This window comes from Gorilla gorilla, chromosome 1 (assembly GCF_029281585.2).
Source record: "Gorilla gorilla gorilla isolate KB3781 chromosome 1, NHGRI_mGorGor1-v2.1_pri, whole genome shotgun sequence".
In the NCBI taxonomy this organism is placed as follows: Eukaryota; Metazoa; Chordata; class Mammalia; order Primates; family Hominidae; genus Gorilla; species Gorilla gorilla.
The window spans coordinates 175,007,760-175,021,833 of NC_073224.2; the positions used below are offsets into that span (position 1 = coordinate 175,007,760).

The 14,074-nt window shown below is 45.2% G+C and overlaps 1 protein-coding gene across 7 annotated transcripts in view; it reads left to right on the forward strand.

Moving 5' to 3' along the window:
* The window catches only part of JAK1 (Janus kinase 1), a 232,544-nt gene that overhangs the window by 89,118 nt on the left and 129,352 nt on the right, over positions 1–14,074 (forward strand). For 2 of the 7 annotated variants that reach the window (XM_031008288.3, XM_031008287.3), the window contains exon 1: positions 10,618–10,869. The exons of 1 other annotated variant lie outside the window; for it this stretch is intronic. The gene's annotated coding sequence lies outside the window, so the exon portion shown is untranslated. Of the gene's footprint in view, positions 1–10,041; positions 10,278–10,617; positions 10,870–14,074 lie in introns of those variants that run through there. 4 more of the 7 variants (XM_055349995.1, XM_055350020.1, XM_055350006.2 and 1 more) reach the window with 4 other exon arrangements.

A 14,074-nucleotide genomic window follows, 5' to 3' on the forward strand; every position in this document is an offset into this window, starting at 1 on the left:
TGGGAGGATGGCCTGAGCCAGAAGGTCAAGGCTGGAGTGAGCTGTGGTTGTGCCATTACACTCCAGCTTGGGCGACAGAGGGAGATCCTGTCTCAAAAAACAAACAAACAAACAAACAAACAAACAAACAAAAAAGATGAAGCTGTTGTGAGGACAATATAGAAAGTACATGTTATAAGTTTCTATATATCTGTATCCTGTATATGTAACAGATGTATGATTAAAATTTGATTCTGAACTTCTTAACAATCAGATCAAAGGGAGAAATACAATCAGCTATGTAAGTGATAAGGAACATTGCCCAAGAGAAGTATAGCTATTTCTGGAGCTCAGACTTAAGGGCACTCTTTCAAGACACACGATCTAATACCCCAGCAAGGACCCTAGAGAATGAGGGTAAACTTATCGTGGGGTGGCTCTTAGAAGCCTGGAAAAGGTGGTTGCTAAACCTGGGTAAAGTGGAGAAGCCCAAGTTGCCCTGGCAGAAGGTATAGGAAGGATTAAAAGGCTGAAGGAAGGGGCATGTTAGGATGGAAATATCATGTAAGACCAGAAGACCCACTGAGGATTATGTTCCATGTGAGGCCCAAAGAACACACTATTCACTAAGACCATTAAGAATACACTGTTGAGAGAGACATTGGCGTCACTAAGAAGTATAATAATAATAGCCTCCTCTGCAGGGCATTGCTGAAAGTAGGAGAGTGATCCCAGAGCTGAGCTCCTTAACAGCCATGTGTATGATGGGGACTCTGGCCAAGGAATGGAGACCAATTGGAAGTGTGTAACTCCCAGAAGCCATGAGGTCACAATTACCATAACAACCAACAAGGTCAGAGGAGCAGCCAAGGTGGCTTGATCTGCAGGAATTGCAAAGACGGTTAATAGTGCATAGTGTTCTTTAGAGGCAAATATGTAGCCAAAAAAGATGCTACATAAAATCTCGAAATGCGTGGGTCCATGACTGTGGATTCCACAGGTCATACATAACACTACCCAGAGGAGCTGACTTCACAGAGTGTGGAAATGGCCTTGGAAAAGCACACCTGCAGCGATAGGAGGCAACCCTCTAATAGGCTGGGATGACATTCTACAGGATATGCATTGAATCAGAGACCTCTATATGGCACTGTGTCCACAATAAAAAGAATAAATGGATCTAGGAACAAAGGGGTCAAAGTAGGTGGGTCCCACTTACCATCACTCCCAGTGACCCAATGGGAACTGTCCTTCCAGTCCCCAAAACTGTGTTAATCAAGTGGTAAAGATCCTGGTCCCCAAACTCAGTGTACTCTTGCCAGGGGACACAATAAAGGTCCCATTGAATTACAAATTACTGCTGCCACCAGGGCACTTTGAATTCCTTGTCTCCAGGGACCAGCAGGAGAAAAGAGTCACCATCGTGACAGGGGGAATCCATCCTCATCAGCCCGAGGAAGTGGATGGCGTTAGGGAGGAAGATGTGTGGAACCCAGATCTCCTTGGGCGTTTCCTGGTACTCCCTTGACTCATTGGAATTAGGGTTGGGTGTGTATAGTGCTCCTTGCCTGAGAAGGGTATGACTGCAAAGGGCTCAGATCCACAAGGAATGAAGATTTGGGTCACGTCACCACATAACATCTCTCAAAAAGCCATCAGGACTTGCTGAGGTGATAGCTGAGGGTGAGGGAAATGGGCCATGCAAAAGGGACAGGATGTGAACCAGGTTGGGCCTGAGAACTGGCCATAGTTTGTCCTATTAACCTATCACTTCTAAGCTTCCCTTCAGGAAGAGCGGTCCATGGATTTGTGGAGAGGCTGCTCCCTGAGCATGCATGTAGAGGTGGATCTGTGCAGTCCAGTGTGTGAAATGTGGCCGCCATGAAAGTGCACTGCTCAGATCTCCTGCTGTGGGAGCATGACTGACTGACAGCCCCAGCTGTTGCCTCTGTGCACACACCACCATGTTTGCACAGAGCTGGGCTTTCCATACCAATGACAGAGCATGGCAGGTATATGAAAGCTGGTCAGTTCTTTTGGGGTACAGTGGTGCATGCCTATAGTCCTAGCTACAGAGGAGGCTAAGGCTGATCACCTGAGGCCAGGAGTTCAAGGCTGTAGTATACTATGATCACTCCTGTGAATAGCCACTCCACTCCAGCCCGGGCAATGTAGTGAGATCCCTGATTCTAAAAGAAAAAAAAAACTATACAAAATTAGCTGGGCATGGTGGCACATGCCTGTAATCCCAGCTACTTGTGAGACTGAGGCAGGAGAATTGCTTGAACCTGGGAGGCAGAGGTTGCAGTAGGCCGAGATTGCATCATTGCACTCCAGCCTGGGCAATAAGGGTGAAACTCCATCTCAAAAAACAAAAAACAAAAAACAAAACAAACAAACAAACAAAAACAAAACAAAACAAAAAAAGAAAGAAAAGAGAATGCTGGCTAATGCCCGTGAGCAGTGGCCACTTTGGCTCAAGGACTCTGATTGGCCTAACCAGGGCTTTTTTGGAACTGTGCTATATAGTCTTTGACTCTCTATCCCCATCGTCTCTTTTTCCCTCTCTTCTTCCACAGATGTCAGAGCTGCAGCATGATCTGGAGGCTTTCCTCGCTTTCTTCTGCTTCCCCTCCCTTGATCCTTCACAGGCATTTTCCTCAATACATCTCTTGCCTGGCTAATCCTGTCTGATGAGTTTCCAGATGGACCTGAATTAAGTATGTTCTCCAGCTAGCTGCTAGCTAGTTAAAGGCAGATCCATGTGCCATACTATGGTAGGGATGGTTAGTTTATATATACCTTCTTACCTAACTTTCATAATCATTTACTGAGGTAAATGGGCTGGGTAGTATGATTGCAATTTTATGTATAAGGAAACAGGATTAATTTAGGAACTTGCCTGGGATATACACTAGTAAGTGGCAGAGCTGAGCTGAAATTTAAACTTAAGTTGGTATTACTCCAAAGTTACCTTAACTACTCATCTGTGGGGCAGTTAGACTGAGAGTGAAGTTGACATCTTATGAGAGTTGAAGTATCTGAGGAAGATAAACTTGATGTTCTACAGAAGTCGGGGAGGAAGTTCTCCAAATCAGAATCAAGTTTTTTTCTCAAGCAATGATTTTAGGACAATACCAAATGTGTGATACCCATACCAAATGTGTGATACCTATGTATTGAATTTATGACAGAGTTACCAACGTTCTACTTTGGACAATTACCTGAAAATTTTCAGTCTAAAAAGATAATGTGGACATTTATAATTATATATACATACATGATTCATTTGCTTTTCATCTTTTTTCTTTACTGAATTATAGCTTTAGCAAATATCTATTGAATTTTTATTATATGTCATGCATGATACCTTTAAGGAAAAATATATATATTCCCTTTCCTTCCCATTACATTTAATCCGATTGTTTTCTTACTTTCTGTCATTATGAATAAGTATTTTAGACAGCCTACTGTTTGCATGGTACTAAGCAACAGAAAAGGGCCTCCTTCCTGTAAGTCTAATCACACCCCACCTTAGATGGAAGCTGATTCAATGGGTTAGTGAGCATGTAGAGAAAGATCTGCTCAGTCAGTGTCAAAGTTTATTTCAGCTGTAGGTTGTAAGAGGTTCAACATTTGATTTTCCTTTTCCTTTTTTTTTTTTTTGCAAACTGAGACGAGGGAAGGGATTGTTAAACAAAAGGTGAACATTTACTTATACTATATTTTCAATAGAAAATGACAGTTTGATTTTAAAAAATAGCAATTTTGACACTTCAGAACATCCATTGAAATCTTATATGGTTTAAATACTGAATGTGTAAAATATTTAGCTGTATAAAATATAATAGAATAAAAAAATAGAATGTTTATGCCCTCCTCCCCAATATTTATATTCCTTAAATCTTTCTTTTCTTTTCTTTTGTTCTCTTCCTTTCCCTTCCCTTCCCCTCCCCTCCCCTCCTTCCCTCCCTTCCTTCCTTTCTCTCTCTCTCTCCCTTTCTTTCCTTCCTTCCTTTCTTTCCTTTCTTTCTTTCTTTCTTTCTCTCTCTCTCTTTCTTTCTTTCTCTTTTTCTTTCTTTCTTTTTGACATAATCTTGTTCTGTTGCCCAGGCTGGAGTGCAGTGGCACAATCATGGCTCACTGTGGCCTCTACCTTCTGGGCTCAAGTAATCCTCTTGCCTCAGCCTCCTCAGTAGCTAGGACTACAGATGCATGCCACCATGCCCAGCCAGTTTTTAAATTTTTTATAGAGACCAGGGTCTCCCTATGTTGCCCAGGCTGGTCTTGAACTCCTGGCCTCAAGCATTCCTCCCACCTTAGCCTCCAAAAGTGCTGGAGTTACAGGCGTGAGCCACCACCCAGCCTACGCAAATAATTTTTAAACAATAAATATTAAATGGTTTTGTTTCTTTTGGAGACAGGGTCTCACTCTATCACTCAGGCTGGAGTGCGGTGGTAGGATCGTGGCTCACGGCAGCTTCAACCTCACAGGCTCAAGCGATCCTCCCACCTCAGCCTACTGAGTAGCTGGGACTACAGGCACAAGCCACCACACCTGGATAATTTTTGTATTTTTTGCAGAGATGGAGTTTTGTCATGTTGCTCAGGCTGGTCTCAAACTCCTGAGCTCGAGTGATCCATCCGCCTTGACCTCCCAAAGTGCTGGGATTACCGGCATGAGCCACTGCATGCAGCCTAAACTGTATATTAAAACAACTGCTTTAGAACACAGTCACAGAAATGGGATTGAGTCAAATGGACTGTATAATTTTAGATTAATTCATAGATGAGTATTGGCAAGTTACTTTCTATTCAGTTTCCACAAATCTACACTGCCCTGAAAAACATACACCCTATCAGGGTCTAAAACAGTGCACATTATAATTTTTCAAATAGTTTGTACCTTTAATGTTTTAAAAATGTATCTTGTAGCTTTAATTTGAATTTTTACATTTATTAAAGAAGTTAATGATTTTCTATATGCTTTCTCACTAGTTTCTATTTTTCTTTTAACATATCAATGTGCATGTGGAAGAGTAGGTAGGGGGAATATTATCTGTTTTTGTTCTTTGCCTACCATCTACTAGGGTCATTGTATCTTCTGTCAATTCGTAATAATGAGATCTTTAATAAAGATAGCAATATTGTATCTGTCACACTTTTTTCTTTTTTTTTGAGACAAGGTCTTGTTCTGTTGCCCAGGCTGCAGTACAGTGTTTGCAAACAAACAAAAATCCACAACAACTCAACATATTTGAGTGCAAGAAAATGGAAAACTTCTTCAAGTATAGTTTTTTAGGGCAAATAACATGCCGTAAAATGCATATCAAAAGTATGATAGATAAGGCCGAGCACGGTGGCTTACGCCTGTAATCTCAGCACTTTGGAAGGCCGAGGTGGGTGGATCACTTGAGGTCAGGAGTTTGAGACCAGCCTGGCCAACATAGCGAAACCCCGTCTCTACTAAAAATACAAAAATTAGCTAGGCATGTTGGCACGTGCCTGTAATCCCAGCTACTTGGGAGGTTGAGGCAGAAGAATCGCTTGAACTCGGGAGGCAGAGGCTGCAGTGAGCCGAGATCACGCCACTGTACTCGAGCCTGGGCGACAGACAGAGTGAAACTCCATCTCAAAAAAAAAAAAAAAAAGTATGACAGAGAAATCTAGGCAACATGATGAAACCGCGTCTCTGCAAAAAGCAGCCAAGTGTGATGGCACGCACCTGTAGTCCCTGCTACTCAGGAGGCTGAGGCAGGAGGATCGATTGAGGCTGGGAGGTCAAGACTGCAGTGACCTGTGATTGTGCCACTGCACTCCAAAGCAAGACTCTGACTCAAAAAAAAATTATTTGCATGAAAAAGTTCATTTGTTATGAAGACTTGTATGGAAACATTGAAATACACTTATGAATTACAATTAAGTTTAAGGAACAGTTTACAAAGTGACATGTATGCCATGACTATATTTATATGAAAAATATGCCCTGTGGAAAAAGATAATGGGAAGAAAATATATAATATGGTGACTGATTTATATCAGGTTTGCAAGATTACAGCCAATTTTTTCTCCAGATTCCAATTTTTGGAAAAAAATTTCATGATTTGTACAATGGGGATTTAGTTTAGTTTAGTGTTGTTGAAAAAACATCATTGTTTGCATCTAACATATTTTCCCATTGTTATCTAAGCAATAGCTTTTGCAGAGGAAGACTGATGGGGACATGTTCTTTTGATGAAGATTTATGTGTGAAACTGTGTGTATGATTGATGGTTGGGTGGTTATTATTAATTTTCTAATAAGAGGCTTCTACACTGCATTTGGTTTAATTAAATTTAGATGTATGTCATGGATTGCATGTTAGAAGGAAATATTCGTATTCTTTTGTTTTACACTATTATGTCTCTCCTATATATCATATATTCTACTGAGTGGCTTTTTTTTTTTTTTTTTTTTTGAGACAGAGTCTGTCGCCTAGGCTGGAGTGCAGTGGTGTGCTCTAGGCTCACTGCAACCTCTGCCTCCCAGGTTCAAGCGGTTCTCGTGCCTCAGCCTCTTGAGTAGCTGGGACTACAGGTGCATGCCACCACGCCTGGCTAATTTTTGTATTTTTAGTAGAGACAGTTTTGCCATGTTGGCCAGGCTGGTCTTGAACTCCTGACATCAGGTGATCCACCTACCTTGGCCTCCCAAAGTGCTGGGATTGCAGGATTACAGGCATGAACCACTGCACCCGGCCCTTTTTGTTTTGTTTTGTTTTTTTGAGATGGAATTATTCTCTTGTTGCCCAGGCTGGAGTGCAGTGGTGTCATCTTGGCTCACTGCAACCTCTGCCTTCCGGGTTCAAGCTATTTTCCTGCCTCAGCCTCCCGAGAAGCTGGAATTACAGGTGCCCACCACCATGCCCAACTAATTTTTTGTATTTTTAGTAGAGATGGGGTTTCACCATGTTGGCCAGGCTGGTTTTGAACTCCTGGCCTCAAGCAATCCACCCCGTCTTGGCCTCCTAAAGTGCTAGGATTACAGGTGTGAGCCACCGCGCCCGGCCTGTTTTTTTTTTTTTTTGAGACAGGGTCTCACTCTGTTTCCCAGGCTTGAGTGCAGTGGCACCATCCTAGCTTACTGCAGCCTTGATCTCCTGGGCTCAAGTGATCCTTCCACCTCGACTCCTGAGTAGCTGGGACCACAGGCATGTGCCACCACACTCAGTTATTTTTTGTATTTTTTGTAGATACAGGGTTTTGCCATGTTGCGCAAGCTGGTCTCATTTTGAACTCCTGAACCCATTTTGAACTCCTGAACTCCCAAAATGCTGGGATTACAGGTTTAAGCCACCACGGCTGGCTCAGTGACTGTTTAAAACTTTCCTCTTCTCAAACATAAAACTGAATTTCTTATCCTGTTTAGTCGGTGGCATCCAGTCGGTGGCATCCTTGGTCAGCTTATCAACCAATTCAGAAAATTTGGGAGTCATGCGAGATTCCTCTCTCTGCCTCAGTAGCCACATCTAATCAGTCACCAAGCACTGTCCATTCTATCTCCTCAGGCTTTTTGCATCTTCCTCAGTATCCTTCCCCAGTCCACTGCCTTAGATAGGCTCTCATCTCTCGCAGCTTGCAGTTTTACAATGACATGTAATTAATCTCCTTGCCCTCCAATTCATCTTCCACATTATCCCTAGACTAGTGGTTATCGGTGGGGTGTGATTTTGCACCCCAGGGGACATTTGGCAACGTCTGAAGACACTTTTGGAAGTCACAGCTGGGAAAGGAGGAGGGTGGGGAGTTGCGGGGGGGTGTGATGGGGGAACAAGAGGACTTGCTACTAGCACCTAGTAGTCAGAGGTCAGAGATGCTGCTAAACATCCTACAATGCACAGGACACCCACACTACAACAAGAATTTTCCAGCCCACAATGTCAATAGTGCTGAGGTTGAGAGCCCTTGCCCTAGGGTGATTCTTCTAAAACAAAAACCTTAAATCTCTCAAAAAAAAAAAAACCCACTATTTTATTTTAGGCAAAAATTTTTGCATGGGGTTCAACTTTTCTCATTCCCCAGTCACACAGCATATACTTATTTTTTTTTTTAAGAGAAGGGGTCTCACTCTGTTGCCCAGGCTAAAGTGCAGTGGTGTGATCCTAGCTCACTGCAGCCTCAAACTTCTGGGCTCAAGTGATCCTCCAGCATCAGCCTCCCAAGTAGCCGGAAATACAGGCATGTGCCACCATGCCCAGCTAGTTTACCTTTTTTTTTTTTTTTTTTGAGAGGGAGTCTCGCTCTGTCGCCCAGGCTGGAGTGCAGTGGCACAATCTCAGCTCACTGCAAACTCTGCCTCCCGGCTTCAAGTGATTCTCGTGCCTCAGTCTCCCAAGTAGCTGAGATTACAGGCTCCCGCCACCATGTCCAGCTAATTTTTGTATTTTTAGTAGAGATGGGGTTTCGCCATGTTGGCCAGGCTGGTCTCAAACTCCTGACCTCAAGTGATTGGCCCACCTCAGCCTCCCAAAGTGCTGGGATTACAGGCGTGAGCCACTGCACCTGGCCTTTTTTTGTTTGTTTTTATTTTAGAGACAGGGTCTTGCTGTGTTGCCCAGGTTGGTCTCAAACTCCTGGCCTCAAGCAGTCCTCCTGCCTCAGCCTCCCAAAGTGCTGAGATTACAGGCATGAGCCGCCACACCCAGCCAGCATATACTATTATTGCCTGAATATGCCGCTACCTCCTGACTCCTGCCTCCTGTCGGCTACTTGAAGCTTCTTCTGACTTCCTCAGACTCGGCTGGGTGACTGTCTTCTGTGATCACCATTACGGGACCGGGAATCACTGAATTGTTACTTGCCTGTCTCTCTGACTGCATTGAGCATTCAGAGGTCAGGAACCTAGTCTATTTTTTTTTCCCTCTGAATCTTCATCACCTAGCACAATGTCTGTTATAGACGAACAGATCTAAACTGAATCCAGGCCCTCTCCCCTGATTCCACCCTGTGAACAGCCAGATTCGTTCGTGGGCACAATGGGTTCACTGCTGCCTTCCTGACTTTCCTTTTTCTTTACATAAATGCTGTTCTTTCACGTCTCTGTCTCCCTTCATGTCACTCTCACCTGTTCTGTATGGTCCAGCTCAATAAAAACCCCTACCACTTCCTGAGCCCATGCCATGTGGGCTATATTATCATAGTTCACCTTCAGCAAAACCCCTTTAAGGAAGGCATTATCCCTATTTAACAGGTGAAGAAAATGATGCGAACAGCCCTGAGGTGTTGTTCAGAGTGTGGCAGGTGAGACAAGACTTGCACACAAACACCCACAGTGCAGGCAACCCGGGTTGCCTCCCTGTCTGCTTATCTCCGGTCTTCTTTGGTCCTCTTTTCTGTACTTCTGGAAGGCACTTTGGAGATCCTTTTGTCTGCTGCTCCACTGAGAATTGAGTCAACTGAGAATTGTTTAGGGCAACACAGGTGATTACTGGTGGAGGCCAAACCTCAAATTCAGTAGTCTAATTCGGATGCTTGACTTTATTCCACACCCAGAATATCTTGCTCAGTTTCAGTTGCAGTAACTCAAGTGATCAGGAACTGTCCAGCAGGGTTAGTGAAGTCAGCACAGGTGGGGCAGCCTCTGTCCACAGCCCTGAAGCTGCAGAATTCTGACCGTGCACGGCCTCGGAGGATTTTCATCCAGGGATTGTCAGGAGGAAGTCGCTGGAGTGTTTTAAGCATGGGAGTGTGTGGAACAGATTTGAATTTTTAGAAGTTCATTGTAGAGAATTAATTGGGGGCTGGAGTGAATGGAGTGACGATTTAAGAGATGTTCGTGGTCCCTTCAGGTGAGAGATGGTGGCAGCTCGGACCGTGTTGCCGGAACATAGACAAGTGAACTGACTGGAGAGATACCTAAGGAAATAAAATTGTTAGGATTTGTCCGTGGACTGCCTACGAAGTATGAGTCTTGGCTACAGTGTGACCTTGATTAAGATACTAAAGACTTAATTTGTTCCTCATGGATAAAATGATACTACTACTTTGAGAGGTTATTAGTAAAAAATGAAAAGCGCTGTACATGCATTAGGTATCAGTGAATGTAGTTCTAATTCCTATTATGCATACGCTTTTTTTTTTTTCGTAGAGCTTTTAAAATACGGAATGGGTTGGATCTGCAGTAGCTTGTCCAAGCTGGGGGCTGTATTCTTAAGTTCTTTTTAGTCTAGTGCTCCACTAGCTCCCCTCCTACTCAGCTGGGGTAAGAAGCGGAGCGTATACGGAGGAGGCGGGATGCATTTCTGCATCGAGCGCACAAAGGTGTGGCGGAGGGGGCTCCAGAGCCGGGAGGCGTCAATCTACGGACGAATCCTGGCAATTTTACTCCCCGCGCTAGATGACCTCGCGTCCTAGATGAGTTTCTAGATTCTAGAATCTAGAGGACGCGGTGAACAGAGACGAGTGAGGGCGGCTTCGCGAGCGAAGCCGGATGGGGGCGGGGCGGGTAGGCCGGAGGCGCAGAGTCTCCGCCGGGACCGCGACCCCGCCCCGCTTTCCGGGGCTGCCGCTGGTGACGTCGCGAGGGGGTGGGCCCGGCGGCCACGGGGGTGGGGCCGGTCGCGGGGCGGGGTGGGGCCGGCCGCGGGGTGGGGCCGGCCGCGGGGCGGGGCGGGGCGGGGCGGGACGGGAGGCGGTGCGTCGCTGAGCGCAGGCCGCGGCGGCCGCGGAGTATCCTGGAGCTGCACACAGTGCGGGCCTGCGCCCAGTCCCGGTTGTCCTCGCCGCGACCCCTCCTCAGCCCTGGGCGCGCGCACGCTGGGGCCCCGCGGGGCTGGCCGCCTAGCGAGCCGGCCGGTCGACCCCAGCCAGCGCAGCGACGCGGCGCCGCCTGGCCCAGGCGCACACGGAAGTGGTGAGTGTCACCGGGGGAGGTGGAGGAGCCGGGGCGGCCGCGGTCCGCAGGCGAGGGGCGCGCAGCCCGGACTGGCTGGAGGCGCGGCCACCGCTCTTGGTCGGTCCTTAGGCTGCGCGGCCCGGGCTGCTCCTGAGCGCAGCTCAGGACCCTGCGGCTCGGGCGGGGAAGGCGGGGATTTCCAGCCCCGCGGAGCCGGCGGGCGGCGAGGAGGTCGCCGGGCGGGGGCCCCCGGCCGGGAGGAGAGCGGTTAAGCCAGGCCGCCCCCTCCCCCAGCGCGCACGGCAAGTTTTCATAAACAAGCCCGGAGCGCGCTGTCTGACATCCTGTTTATACCACCCCGAGATACAGGCGCGGCTGGAGGGCTGACGTCCCTAGCTCCTTGCACCGCGAACTTGACCGCCAGCTCCCGGCCGGGATGGCAGCGCAGAAAGGTTTTCTTCTTCGGCCCCAGGAAGGAGGCTGAGGGTCTTAGCTTTTTTCCTTCCTTGCGGTCTCAGCGAGGGAAAGTTTTTGGGATTTGGAGCTGGGTGTGGGGCGTCCGCGAACTCGGGAAACGCCCCCTCCCCTCTTAGGTTCTGTTAGGAACCAGGCCTCAGGTAGCCGGCGAGAAGTGGGAAAGGTGACCCTGGGCGAGAGGACCAGGGAAGGGGAACAGTGGGAGAGAACTACCCGGGGAATTGCGAATCTCACTGGAAAGGGACTGATTAACCGAAACTGGGGCTGGTCTCTGGCTCCCTCACTCCAACTCCATCCGCGCATCGTCGGCGACCAGGAGCATCGGAGGACTAATAGACACTCCTCCAAAGTCACTCCCCAGGGTCCCTGGGATGTGGGCTCCTTGGATGTGTGTTTACTACGGAACTTCTAGATAAAAGATGCGATGTTTGCCAGGTGTTTGTGCACACGTTTTTTGGAGGGTTTGCACTCCATGATTTCCTGTGTGTTCCTGGGGAAGGGGACCCCGTCCTTCCTGCCACTCTTCTTACTACGTGGCTGTGAACTGCCTTCTGCCCCTGGTTGAGTACATCGCTATACATGTCATTGACACTTTTCCCCCCAAGTCATAGGGTTTTTCTCTCACTGGCAGGAATTTACAGTGGTATAAAATTGTCATTACTTCTTTCAGGGAGTAAAACATGGGTAGTTAAGTGATGAGAATAATGCAGAGAGAGATGTAAATCAGGGCGTGTTTGGTTTTGGCTATTTTTTTATTTTTTGAAGAAAAGATTTGAGTTAAATATGGGTATAGGCACAGTAGATTTTGTTTAAGATGAGCAATTCGTATTGATTGAATCTTTGTTCTTCCCTTTCCAAAACCCCATTATGTGTTGTTTCTTGATTTTGCTTTTGGTGACTCTGATGTTTTCCAAGACCAGGGGATTATTTTCATTGAAGGATCAATGTGTTCTTTTGTACTTTGTGGTGAAGATTAATGGAGACCACCAGGGTTCCAGACATTTCTGGTACAATATGCTTTGTAATGTGGAGAAAATGTCTCCCCTGTATAGATCCAGATCACATTTAAAGATGTGAAGACATCATACTGGAATGACTTTGGACATTATAAATAGGAATAATCATAACCTCTTTTTAATTCTGTATATCATATTAACTAAGCGCTTTGACCGAGTCTTAGTTTCTGCAAATAGATACAAAACTATGTTTTTTTACTGCTAGGATTGCAGTGTGATACTCCACACTGAATACAGCCAGTTTAAATGGTTTCCTCCATTTCATACTATACTAATTATTTACTACCATTGGGAAATGATTGTAGAGAATGCATAAATTAGATATAGGTAAAATAATTCAAACATTTCCTAAAATATAACTACATTTCAGTTGTAATTTAGGATCTTAACATGAGCTTGGCTAAAGCCATATACTTCCGACTGAAACAAGCATTGGGAACGTGTAGGTTGATACTCATTTGTGTAGAGAGAACAAGAGAACACTAAGGTATAACTGCATAGCAAAGACCATGATCTGTGTTTTCTAATTCTCAGATTCCTCTGGTGTTTTTTTCCCCTCAAACACACATCCCATTTTGTATGTCCTTATGTCCTGATAAGATAATAGCATGCTGTTAGAAGATTATTGTCTGAGATGTGAATATTCATACAAATAAATTTTTCTTGTTCATTTTCACATTTAAAACCATTATTTTAAGTGGATGGGGAATTGGCTTATTAATGGAATCTCGCTGAAGAAGGAACATTGGATGTTCTGTGATTTATTGTGGCTCAGTGGTATATGGAACCTTGTCATTGAACAGGAGTGTTGGAAGGAACTTTCAGATTTTTTTAGACTAGTAGGGGTATGATTTTGCATCCAATGAGATATTTGCAGTTTCTGGAGACATTTTTGGTTGTTACAACTTGGGGGAAGGGAGCGGTGCTACTGGTAGGCATCTAGTGGTTAGAGGCTAGGGATGCTACTAAACATCCTATAACGCACAAGGCAGCCCCCCATCCCAAACAAAGAATTATCCATCTCAGTAGTGCCCAGGTTGAGAAGTCCTGCTTTGGAATACTGAGTAAGGAGCAAGAAGATCTGGGCTCTTGTGGCAAATTTTTTCACTTCAGGGCACCTATTTTCTTCATTTGCAAAATGGAGATAAAAATATTCTCCCTGGTCATCTCGCAGAGTTTTGGGGGGAAGTCAGGTAAATAATGCATGGAAACTGTGACGTGCTATGCAAATCATAACTAATATGAAGAGTATTTTTCATAAGTGAATCATTAGATTTACCGGTAGTTGAGGGAACCAGGGTTAAGGCAATATGTTGAGTAAAAAGCCGCCTGTGGATGGTTTGATATTATCGAATTCTTTGTTATTCATTTTTTGGGGTAAAGGTTTTTTTAGTGTACTTAGTTTTCTTATTGTCAGAACATGTACTTTTTAGCTCTATAATTTCTTTAAGCAAAGGTTATTTTTCCCATCATAACAGTAAGGAGAATTCACTATAGAAAAATTAGAAAATATAGGAAAGTAGAAAATAGAGGGAACAAGTCATTCATGCTCTACTCGCTTGTCCATTTAAGCACACTCACATCCTTGCCAATTTCTTTTCTATAAGAGCAGTTAGGATTCAGAGAATGATGAGAGAGAGTAGCTGGTGACCAAGGAAGGTGTTCCTTGTTTCTGTGCCCTTCATTTCTTTCTTTTTTAATAATTACGATGTAAAGGTAAATTACATTAT